Below are 12578 nucleotides of genomic sequence, written 5' to 3' on the forward strand. Positions count from 1 at the left end.
GCAAGGAACTGGATTCTCCCCCAGAGCCTTCAGAAGGAAGGCAGCCCACCCTGGCCAGGTAGCTCAGCTGGTTAGAGTGTTGTCTCGATACACCAAGGATGTGGGTTCAATCCCCAGTCAGGGCACATACAAGAATCAAACAATGAGTGCATAAATAAGTGGGACAAATCAGTGTATCTCTCACTTTCTAAAATAAAAAAAGGCAGGCAGCCCTGGCCTGTGTGGTTCAGTGGTTAGAGTGTCAGCCTGCCCACGAAAGGGTCGAGAATTTGCAGCCTGCCCCAGGCTGGGCGAGTGCGGGGTTGATGTTTCTCTCTCTCCCCCTCTCCCCTCTTCCTTCTACTCTTCTACTCTCTCTGAAAAGCAATGGAAAGGATATCCTCAGGTGACGATTAACAACAACAACGAAAGAGGCAGGCAGCACACCTGCACCTTGATTTTGCCAGAGACCCATTTTGAACTCATGAAGTTCCAAACTGTATAAATTTGTGCTGTTTCCAGCTACTAGGCATGTGGTATTTTACACACTAATGCACCAGTAGATGCAAGTAGCACTCCCTCCCCACTATAACAACGAAGAAGGTCTCCTTGGGGGTAAAACTGCCCACAACTGAAAGCCACCGACTTAGATTACAAACTATTTTTAAATTTATTTTAGGTAGCATCAGATGGCGTCCTACTAATTTAAATGAAGCTCTGGCTCTTTTGCACTTCTTGAATCCATCCTAATATCATTTTATCCTAATTTTTGGTTAAGTCATTTCAGTGTTTCTATTATCACTATGTAATCACTGCTCTCTGCTGAGGCAAATACTGTACCATGATCACATTTACTTTCTCACTGATAGCTGCCATTTCTTTTATTTTTAAAAATTCATTTTTTAATCCTCACCTGAGGATATGCCTCCATCGACTTTTAGGGAGAGAAAGGGAGAAACATTGATGTGAGGCCGTGCTGGTGTGGCTCAGCTGGTTGGAGCATTGTCCCATACATGGAAAGGTCATGGGTTCGATCACCCGGTGGGGGTACATAAGGAAGGCAACCTGCTGATGTTTCTCTCTCTGAAGTCAGGAAGAATATATGCTCAAGTGAGAATTAAGAAAAACAAAACAAAACAATGAGAAACACTGACTGGCCGCCTCCCGCACGCACCCCAACTGGGGGCTGAACCCACCACCTTTTGGTGTATGGGATGATACTCCAACCAACTGAGCCACCTGGCGAGGGCCTGTCATTTCTTTTATAAACTTATTTTGCTATTTTCTCCCAAATGCTCTAAGAGATATGTCAAGCTCCTTGCAATAAATTTTCCTAATTCTCAAGCATACAAGGTCACCCATCATCATTTCCATATTTAACTCTGGAGGCCTTCCTCTGGGAGCTGGTGGCCTCCTGCCCCAATCTGGACATCTGCTTTCTAAGCCTCTGCACAGGAATCTTGCAAATGGGGACATGGGAGAGAAATAATTTGTCCTTTTTATGTCAATGACTTTGTGTGCTGGATTCAATGTTTTTCTGGGCACAGAATTTATAGTTGAAAATCATATTCCCTCAGAAATTTGAGGAACTTCTAGCTTTCAGCACTCCAGGATTTTAAGTGATTCCTGATCCTCCTTACAGGTTGGAATTGGGGTTCCAACATGGGGGTGGTCCCCCACCAACAAGCACTTCTCAGGTGCTAGCAGGGTATCCAATAATTCAGCTAAATTCTGACACTACCTGAAGATGGCATCAAATTTCACAGGTAGGGCTCAGTCTTACAAGAGCACCCCTACCCCACAACATACTTCAGAGGTTAGCCACAAGCCCAGGTGCTTCTGACCAGAACTGGCTATAAATCAGATTCCCAAGTCCAGCTGGTGTGGCTCAGTGGTTGAGTGTCGACCCATGAACCAGGGGGGCAGGGTTTGATTCCTGGTCAGGGTTTATGCCTGGGTTTTGGGCTTAACCCCTAGTAGGGGTGTGCAGAAGGCAGCCAATTGATGATTTTCTCTCATCAATGTTTCTCTTTCTCTCTCCCTTCCTCTCTCTAAAATCAATAAAAAACATATTTAAAAAATCAGATTCCCATTCCCTGCTCCTTGGGTTTGGTTCATTTGCTAGAGGCTCACAGAACTTAGAGAATCATGTTACTTACTAGATTACCAGTCCCTCTCCCTTCCTGATGTATGGGGGTGGGACACAAAGTCCAATCCTCTAATCACATGGTTGGCTCCATTGGCAACCAGCCCCCATCCTTAGGTGCTTCCGAAAGTTACCTCATTAACCTAACAAGATACATTTAGGAAATTCCAAGGGTTTAGGGAGCAGAGAAGCCAGGAACTATGGATGAAGGCCAAACATCTGATAAATCACACTATTGCAGTCCAACCTCTGGTATTTAACTCAGATCCCTCACAGCAAATCACTTAGGTCAAAAGATACTGGTCCAGCCCTGGCTGGTGTGGCTCAGTTGGCTGGAGCATTGTTCCATACACCAAAAGGTGGTGGGTTCGATCTCCGGCCTCCCAATATTGCTCTCTGCCTCCCCCACCTAAAATCAATTAAAAAAATACTGGCCCAGTACTAGAACATCATTCAGTCATGATTAACTATCTAGTCCATCATCTTACCATATGCAAATGTCTCCCAGGATGATGTCATTCAGGTTGGCAGGCTGCCATTCAAACCTGTCAGGTTCCAACAGCATGGGTGGTCTTGGCAAAAACATGGCTTCACTCTTTCAGGCTGAGAGTGTAATCTCTCTCTCCTCTCTATTTTTTACCTTTAAAAAAAAAATGTTTTTATTGATTTCAGAGAAAAGAAGGGAGAGGGAGACAGAAACATCAGTGATGAGAATCACTGATCAGCTTCCTCCTAGATGCCCCCTGCTAGGGATCGAGCCCGAAACCCTGGCCTGTGCCCTGACCAGGAATTGAACTTCGATCTCCTGGGTTGTAGGTTGATGCTCAACCGCTGAGCCCCGTCAGCTGGGCTGAGTGTAATCTCTTGCTGAGCCTCTCTTCAGGTATTAATAAAAAATAAAATGTTGTATTTCCCTTGTTGCATAACACAATTATTCATCCCTTTCACTTCTGCTATTATTTCTCCTTCTCTCCATTTGTCATTTATCTTACCCAGACTTTTCCACCTGTGGAAGTGTCGTTAGGTTCCACCACTGTGCTGGTCCAGATTGCAGGTGGCCACGCTAATCTAGCAAGTGCCTCCCCTCAGGCCACTCTCACTCAGATGGACAGAGGTTACAGGTGCAGAACTCATGGGCTGACCAGAGCACTAGGCAACACGCCAGCATCCACTGTCAGCCCCAACTCTGTGGGATGGGGTGCAGGCACAACCCATCCCACTAGGCCCTTAGGAACTCTGACACAAAGGCTTAGCAGTACAGCTACAGCTTCCTGCTTAAGAATCCTCCCTGCTTCTGGCACCCACAGCTGCAGCCCTGGTCCTGGGACCACTATGTCAGGTAGGAAGAAAAGCTGCAGTAACGTGGGGAAGAACTTGAAGGCATGTAAGCCAGCTCTTCATGTCCTTATTTCCTGCTGTTTAGACCAACAATGTTTTAACTGCCCTTTTCAATTCTCTATCAAACTCATACTAAGGAGTACACTTCTCTGCACAATGTGGAACATTATTGCCTATAAAGCGTGTTCCTTGGTTTGAAGAAATACAAGCTGATGGTACAAACATGTACAGTACTTTCCGTTCCAATCCTTGAATAGTATTTTGAGCATCTGTACCTGGGTATGCAAAACCCAGTCTGGAGTTAAATGTCTATTCCTGTTAGGACTCACTTATAGCCCCATGGGGCTACTGGCATCGGTCCAACGTAATCCACTTCCCCTGGGAAATCCTTCCCAGAGCCATCTGCAGTCTGTCTCTTGTTGACAGAAACAGTTCTTGTAGGCATTTTTTTTAAATAAAATGTTTTTATTGATTTCAGAGAGGAAGGGAGAGGAAGGGAGAGAGATAGAAACATCAATGATGAGAGAGAATCATTGATTGGCTGCCTCCTGCACGCCCCCTACTAGGGATCGAGGCACAACCCAGGCATGTGCCCTGACCAGGAATCGAGCCATGACCTCCTGGTTCATGGATCAATGCTCAACCACTTAGCCACACCAGCCGGGCCTTGTTGGCATTTTTGTGCCTTGCAGGGTGCAAGAGGACTATGTCTAGATTCAAACCATCTGTTTTGCGGCAGCCCCCCCACGCCCACTCATATCATGGGCCCGTACACTCAGTCAGTACCACCTTGACTGAGCGTACCAAAGGGTCTACTTGGTGTTTCTAATCACCTTCTGAACCTGGAAGGGGGTTCTTTGGATGGACATCAACATATCCTACTTTAATGTACCCCTCAAATTCCCACAGGGATTTCCAGAACCACACCCTATGTGGGCATCCCTTTAATATGCCAGCTTTGCATTACCCTCATGCCTGACCACATGGCCAGGCCCCTGGCCACTGCCCATGACTGAGTAAAAACCCAGAGAGGCTTTCAATGCTGCTCACTTCCTCTATCACTCCTGGAAAAACAGCGTGCAATCCAGTCCTTCTTTGATCAGAGTAGTGGCCTTCCAAACAGGATGTTGTCCATTTACCTTGCAACTGCTGTCCACAAACCAAGCAGCTCTCTGTTGTTCAGCCAAGAGCTATTTATAGGGCACTGTCCAAGTGACAATAGAATCCAGCAACTCTTCAGTTTCTAAGTCAGTCCAAGGGGAAAAGAGGCTCCCTCTTCCTATCTCCTTGCTATCGCCAGGCAGCATGATCTTGTACAAACCACTTCCATTTCATTATCTTACTCTCTGGGCCCTGCAATACCCATTAGAGCATTTCTCTGACATCACCAAAGACACTGTAGGTATTTCAGGTTTCAAGATCATTTTATGTCCTTCAGGCGTGAGTAGCTTCAATTTCTGTCTGACAGCAAGGTAGTAAATGCTCCACCAATGAGAAGTGTCTTGTCTAACATACCAGTGGTCATCACTAGGAGGTGCTCATGGGGCGCGGCCACAGCCCGTTCACACTCCACATGGGCTATGGCCGAGAATCTGTTCCAGCTTCGCTTCCACACCGTGCAGGCTCAGGCAATCGCGCACATTTCCATTTAGCACATCCAATTTATGTGGCTTGAAGGGCGTTTTTACACACCTGTTTTACAAGACTAGGTAGGGAAACGTTCCCCAGTGAGATACAGTGTCCACCCCCATAACAAAATCAGGCAAAAGAGATATGACTTGACATAAAGCCTGCTCAAATGTGCCAATTCTCCTAACTTTTATCTAATTCCACCAAACCTCCCATTTCTAACTGTAGGCCCTATTCGGACTTATCAACAGGTCTTGGTTTTATAATACTAGTTAGGGGAAGTGTTCCCCAATAGGACATAATATCCATTCCCATAAAACATTAAAGGAGACACAACTTCTTTACATAAAGCCTGTTTAAATATTCTAACTTTCAGAATCTATGAATCATTAGATTTTCATGTTCTCTCAATCTCATTGAGTCAGATTCAGCAATAGGCTTTGGTACCACAGGTCATGGAAATACCATTATCAAGGAGCACCTAGAAACTTTTTTCCATTCCCTGGCCGTTTTACCCACTTTTATGAAAAAGGCTTCAAGTCCCCCAGTGAGGGGCCAAGCTAAGGGACCAGGGCCCTTTTGGAAATCTCTAACTTGATTAACTGGCCTAACTACTGTTCCTGGGCAGGTTACCTGTACAATCTTCTTAGCCTTCCAGGCTCTGCAGTGCCTGCTTTCCTGAGAGGCAGCTAGAGATGGGATGGGAAACCTGGCCGTTCAAGTTTCCTTATGCTACGAAAGACTGGCTGGAAGGTGCCCTCTGAGTTAAGCCCAAGGTTTCCAAACTGTTCCTGGACCCCAGATCTCTCTCACGGCCAACTCCATCTCTGTCCACCCCACTACAGACTGACAGCATCCCCAAGTGTCTTTTTTTTTTTTTTTAATCCCCACCCAAGGATATTCTTTCCATTGATTTTTAGAGAGAGTGAAAAACACTGACATGAGACACATTGATTGGTTGCCTCCCCATGTGCCCCAACCAGGTGTGGGGATTGAATCTGCACCGAGGTAGGTGACCTTGACTGGAAATCGAACCTGTGACCTGGTCGCCAGGATGACGCTCTAACCACTAAGCAAAACCAGCCAGGGTCCCAAATGTCTTTTTCTGACAGGGCACAAAGTAGGTGCCCACAGAGTGCTCATGAATTACAGAATCCACTCGGTGCCTTTATCATAAATGTCTACTTTCAAAAAGAAAAAAGAAGAAATCTATCCCCCAGCAATGTCATTTCTGCCTCACTTCTAGGAAGAGAAAGTCAGATTCCCTGGCATATGTCACCAGCCTAAGCTTTCCATGAACAAACCAGGGAAATCTCATAACACTGGAAGCAAACAGATCTCAAAGTGCAGCAAACCAAGGGAGCCCCAGCTAGGTGCTCCCAGCCAGCAGCTAGCACTGTGTGTGTGGGGGGGGGGGGGGGGGGGGGCACGACATGGACTCCCTGGGCCTTCTGATCCCTTCCCCCAGGCTTCCAAGTCTGGATAGACTCAGAAACTACTCCCTTCACTAGGGAGCTGAGTGAGCCCCCCAGTTGGAACTGGCAAGGAGGAAAACTTCATGACCCTTTTATCTCTACCCACCAAGCACCCTGAGGAGACCCCAATGGTTCTGTCTTGCCCTCTGGTGGGCAGGTCTGAGTGCCACCTCCACTCAATAGATGAAAAATGCCAGTGTCAGTATTTGGGGGCAGGGGGGAGCAAAGACACAGGTAGGCTGGAAAAGCCATGTTTGACCCTGTGCTTCCAAAACAGATTGCTTCTGGAGATGCCCACTTGCCCTGTCTCCACCAGAACTTTAGCCACAGAAGAGGGAGTAGCTTGTCTAGAAGGGAAAGTTTCAGTTTAGTGAGAAAACATACCAATCATGACTAAAACATGAGATGGGAAGCTGTATGAAATCTATTTGCCAAACCTTGAATGGTCCATTAGGCAATTTAAAATGTCCAGGAGCAGGGTGAACAGGCTTTCCTGGGTTATACTTCGGACAGGTGCAAAAAGTAAGGCAGACACTTTTCATGGCTTTGTTAATTAATATTTTCCCACCAATACTGATTTATAAATGCTATCACTTGGTCAACAGATCAATGGTTTAATGCATGTACAATAGTTAGGAGTGGAAATTTTAGAGTCTATGGAAGAACTAGGTCCAACCACAGCTTTCTCTTTTTATCAAACTAACAACTGTTGGATTTCCAATCTTGTTTTTCTTTTTCTGGAACCAACTATTGGGCGTCTCTGGCCAGTTTTCCTAAGTTATCAGCTGGGGAAATATTCCTTTGGACAATGACAAAGGTTTGACTACTGCTGGTTCCCTTAAGGGCACCATCCCTTGTGGAAATGTCAGCAAGGGGATTTCCTTTAGCTTCTAGAGAATCAAGTTTAGAATGCCCTGGGATCTTAAGAGCTAAAGCAGCAGGAAGAAGTAGAACATCCAATGAAGGAAGGACACCATGTTGCTTCCATAACATTCCAAAATCATTAGCTACTCTGAAGGCACATGTGTTCTCAGTATAAATGTTGGCAGTTTTACCCTTGGCTAAAATACAAGCCCAAGTTAAGGGCAGCCTGCTGTGAAGTAGTGTAGGTAAAAATGCTGCCTTCTTGACCTCAAAGGGGTTTAGCACATTCAGTACAGGATTTACAATTCTCATTCTTTAAATAGAAGCTGTCTGTAAACCATGAGAAATCAGCATTACTCAGAGGAGCCTCTAGTAGATCCTCACAAGGGGTCACTAGGTGATCCATCAGTGCCAGGCAGTCAAAGGGGCTTCACCAGTACTGGAGGGAAGAGTAGCTGGATGAAGGTCATTATGTGGAAGTTATGTGTGGTAACTTACTGAAAAATGCTGGGTGTAATGAGAATCCAGAAGAGCTTCGACTGCATGGGGTACAAAGATGGTTAAAGGGGATCCCACAACAATTTCCTCTGTGGCCTTAATCAAAGGGCAGTAGTAGCAATGAGTCTAAGGCAAGGGGGCTATCCCTGAACCACAGGGTCCAGTTGCTGACCATAGTATCCTAGGGGTCTACGGTGATCCCCATGCTTTTGGGTGAGCACTCCAAGAGCATTCCCTTCCTTTTCATGTACAAAAAAGAAAAAGGGAATCGAGAGTTTGGGTGCCCAAGGTATGGTGGGTTCATTAAACTCTCCTTTAAGGCTTTAAAGGCTATATCAACTCGTTCTTCCCATAAAATTGGATCAGGACTGTCAATTCTTTAGTAAAACTTACAGAGGTCTTGTCATAAGAGATTTGGGGTGCAGTTTCAACTATAGCTGATTAGCCCAAGAAAACCTCACAACTGATGCTTAGTTTTGGGCCTTGGGAAACTTAGGACACCAGGAAGCCTATCTGGATCCAGGTATAGTCCTTGTTCTGATAGCAGATGTCCCAAACAGCAAATAAGTTTGGAAAAATTGCCCCTTTTATTTAGAGACTTTATGTCCCTTTAAAGCTAAAGGTTCTAACAGGTGAATGCTGACTTCCTGTGAGAGGAAGAGCAAAGAAGTAAATTGTCCACATACTGCAACAAGGTAGAACCTTTAGGGAAAGTTATATCATCCAAATCAGCCTTCAGGATTTGTGACAAATAGAAGGGCTTTCCATAAAACCAGAGGCATTACTGTCCCAGTAAATTGTTTCCTTTCCAAGCGAAAGCAGCAAGGTGTTCGCTAGCTTTACTGCAATACTAACAAATGCACTGCATAAGTAAATTACCAGTGGGACAGATGGTAGTGGCGTGTGGGGTTACGGACAATGAGGTGCTGAGGGGTAACAATGTGACATACTGCTCAGAGGTCCTGAGCAAACACCACCCTTGGCCCTTGGATCTTTACAGGTGAAATGGGAGTGGTGCTGGGACTAGTGCCAGGGACAATGAGGCCAAGCCTTGCAATCTTCTGTTATGGGCTTTATGCCTTGAAGGGCTTCCTTATTTATGGGGTATTAATTTGGGAAGGGGGTGTGAGAAATCTATTTGAATCTTAATAGGTGTGGATTCTGCCAACATCAATTGAAAATTTTACCCATAAAGAGCATGGCCGCTAGTCCCATAGGGACAAATGATCAGGGTTCCCAGATTCAGGTATAGTATGGTCGGAAGTGGAACATACTACATAAAAGACGTTGAAAGGTCATTGAGTTCACCTGATTGGCTATTTTGACAGCTACTGTCAAATTCTAGGATTACTTCCCCCTTTAGGGAGAAAGAAATTCTGGCAGGATACTTCCCTAGGAAATCTCAACTTAATAGATGAATAGGGCCCTGGCCAGGTAGCTCAGCTGGTTGGAGCACTGTCCCAATGCACCAAGGTTTCAGGTTCGATCCTCAGTAAGGGCACGTGATCAACCAATGACTGCATAAATGGGTGGAACAATAAATCAGTGTTTTTCTCTCTCTCTGAAAAAAAAAATTAATAAAAGAAAAAACTCCTTTAAAGTAAATAAATAAATGAACAGGAACAGAGGTACAAAGAAGAAAGGGTGCCCCGGCCGCGTGGCTCAGCTAGTTGGGTGTTGCCCGTGCACTGAAGGGTTGCCAGTTGATTCCCAGTCAGGGCACATGCCAGGTTGAGGGCTCGATCCCCAGTGGGGGGCATGCAGGAGGTGGCTTGCATCAATGTTTCTAAATTGATGCAAATTTAGAAACCCCCCTCTCTAAATATCAATTTTAAAAGTCTTTAAAAAAAGAAGAAAAGGGTGTGTATTTCTTAAAGGGACTAAACAAAAGGGACAGGCTCAGAAACCCATGGAGGTTTAAGATCCCACAATTAGAACTGGTTTATTACTCTGAAGCAGGGCTGCTTTATAGCAGTGTGTTGAGCTCAGGACAGAGATTGACAGGCAATCTGGAGACCAGTTTCTCCAAGCCAATTAAGAGGGAGGACTGGGAAGAACACCTGTATTTCTCAGAGCTCCGCCACTGGTGATTAGGAGGACTCTGGGAAGGCTGAAGGCACCCGAAATGCCAAAATTTGCAACAATCCCTTTTGCAATGTCCTGGCTCTTTGCAGAAGTCAGGAGGCTTTTGTTTTTGTATAGGGGCCCTTCATTTGCCAAAGGTGAAAATCAAAATTCTTGGCAGTCTTACTTCTAGGTGATTCATCTATGATGCAAGCAAACTTATTTGCCAAATTAACCAAATCTAGAGTAGACTTTGTTTCTCACCCCATCCTGGTCCTTTATTTACTTATTTTAATATGTTTTATTGATTTCAGAGAGAGGAAGGGAGAGGGGGAGAGAGAGAGAAACATCAATGATGAGAGAGTCATTGATCAGCTGTCTCCTGCACACTCCCCACTGGGAACCGAGCCTGCAACCCGGGCATGTGCCCTGACTGGGAATCAGACTGTGACTTCCTGGTTTATAGGTCAATGCTCAACCACTGAGCCACGCCAGCCGGGTGGCCTGGTCCTTTTAATTAAAAGGGAAAGGTCTCTCTTCAGCCCACTAATGAACATATAGAGTTAAAAGCTACTTGAGTGGAATTAACATCTGAAGGAAGGCCAGATTTTTGTTTAAAAACAATCTCAAATAGATTATAATAGTCATGAACAGGTTCATTATGCTTTTGTGAGCAGGCCTAAATTTTGTTTCAATCAACAGGTTTTGGAAAGGCTACTGGAATTGCTTGGTAGAAGTCTCCAGCAAGTTTTTTTTTAGCATTTTGACAAAAACAACAACAACAACAACACACACACACACAAACAAAACCCAACGTTTCTTTTTCTAAATCCGTTTCGGATGTTTCCATCTAGCCAGTCTCATCCAATCCTGAGCCTGACCTTCAATGACTAGCAAATGAACTAGCTGATATAAATTGGAAAACCCAGGCTGATAGGTTTGAATAACTATGCCAAACTCTTCAACACATTTTTGAGGGTCCTCAGGTACTTTAGGAAATCCTCTCACTATGGCTCACAAGTTCAGCTTTAGTCCAGGGAACATATGAAGCTTGAGGTCTATTAGGATCCTCAGAGGGTTGAACTTGAAATTCAGAGAAGAAAGGTACCAGAGGTGGAGCTGCAGGCAAAGAAGCTGATAGTGGAAGGCCAGATGGCCTCCAGAGGAGGATGGGGGAAGAAGAGAGCCTGAGGCGTAGGAGTTGAGGGAGAAGGGCAAGACAATGCTGGAAGCAAGGAAGCCAAGCTTTATCTCTTTATACATTCAGTATCTGCATCTAAAACTTTATTGCACAATGAGGCAACTTCAGATTCTTGATAACCTTTCAAGTCTCAAATTACCACTCTAAGCAGGCATTCCATTTATCTTTGCCAATTTTAGCGCTAGAATTGTCCAATTAGGATTCAGGAAAAGTTTGAGAATTTCAAAGGTTTCCCATAATGGCCATTGATACTCTTTAATTACTTTTGTGCTTTTGGTCACACAACCCCATTTAGTTAAATAAGCACATAAAGAGTGACTGCAGCTTATATAAACAAAATTTCAGGCGGAGTGCCTTTAGGAAAGACGTTCTGAAAATATTTAGATAACTGAGATCCCATTTTCAGAGGCTTTTCTCTAAACAATCTAAAACAGCTCTAGCAACCTGCAGCCAATCTCACTTCAGAAGAGGCTGTTCAGAGTCCTGGCCAAAGGGTAAAAAAGTAAATTCTTTAGTGGAGACAGCCTGCTCTAGAGACAAGCCAAAGGCTAAATAGCAGTGCAGCCCATAGAAACACCCTGATCTCCCCAGGGAGTCTGGCCAGAGTGCCAAACTAGCTCATGAACAAAACAAAAAACTCAAAAACAGTTCCAGAATAAAGCTTGGAGAGCGTCAGACCAAGAAGCAGAAGCGTAGTCCCGGGAGACTTACCCTGTCCAGCTTCTGAAATGGAGAGGAGACAGTGTGCTCAAGACAGCTCTGTGGGCGCCAGCACCTGTTTACCCTCCAGCCCGAAGCAATGGGGGTTTCTTCTCTGGATTCCAAGTGAGACCCCAAAATTCGTCGGTAAAAAAAGTCGACTAGGTATTTCACCACCAAAAAGGATTTATTCAGGAAAAGGAAAGGAGTGCAATTCAGAACCTACAGACTAGGTGACCCACCTGCAAAATCCGCCGAGAAACGTTGGAGAAAGTACCCTAAAGAGGGGCACAGGAAGTTAAGGGGAGGGGCAGAAACGACCATAGAGCTCTGTTGTTACCCTAGAGTTCTTCCTGTAGGACTTGACTGACATAATAGGGTGAGAGCTCCTCCTACAGGCCCTCTCAATTCCTGTCTAGGTTGAGGTCTCTATCACAGATTTTGACACTAGCAACCCTATTGAACGGAGCCCCCGGATGGAGCCGCAGGAGAGGCCCGCACAAAAAAAAGGATCTGGGGAGAGACGAGCTGGAGACCTCCGAGATGGTCGCTGGGGCTAGAGCGTCCGACGTCAGAGTTGCTACTCTAACCGGCACTTTTCTGGAGCGGAAGTTGAGCCAGCACTTCCGCCGGCCTGAGCCGTTGCTGGGCGGGGCGGTGACGTCTCCCCGGAAGGGGCGGGCCT

General features: G+C 45.4%; 1 long non-coding RNA gene across 1 annotated transcript; it reads right to left on the minus strand.

The window, feature by feature from the left end:
• Positions 1-1211: 1211 nt before the first annotated feature.
• Positions 1212-12297, minus strand: LOC148093567 (uncharacterized). Its single transcript, XR_015714277.1, has 3 exons — positions 11906-12297; positions 4979-5168; positions 1212-2765 (listed from the first exon to the last, which is right to left on the minus strand). It is a non-coding gene; the product is annotated as an uncharacterized LOC148093567 (long non-coding RNA).
• Positions 12298-12578: the final 281 nt, after the last annotated feature.

Source organism: Miniopterus natalensis, chromosome 3 (genome assembly GCF_054644295.1).
Source record: "Miniopterus natalensis isolate mMinNat1 chromosome 3, mMinNat1.hap1, whole genome shotgun sequence".
Lineage (NCBI taxonomy): Eukaryota > Metazoa > Chordata > Mammalia > Chiroptera > Miniopteridae > Miniopterus > Miniopterus natalensis.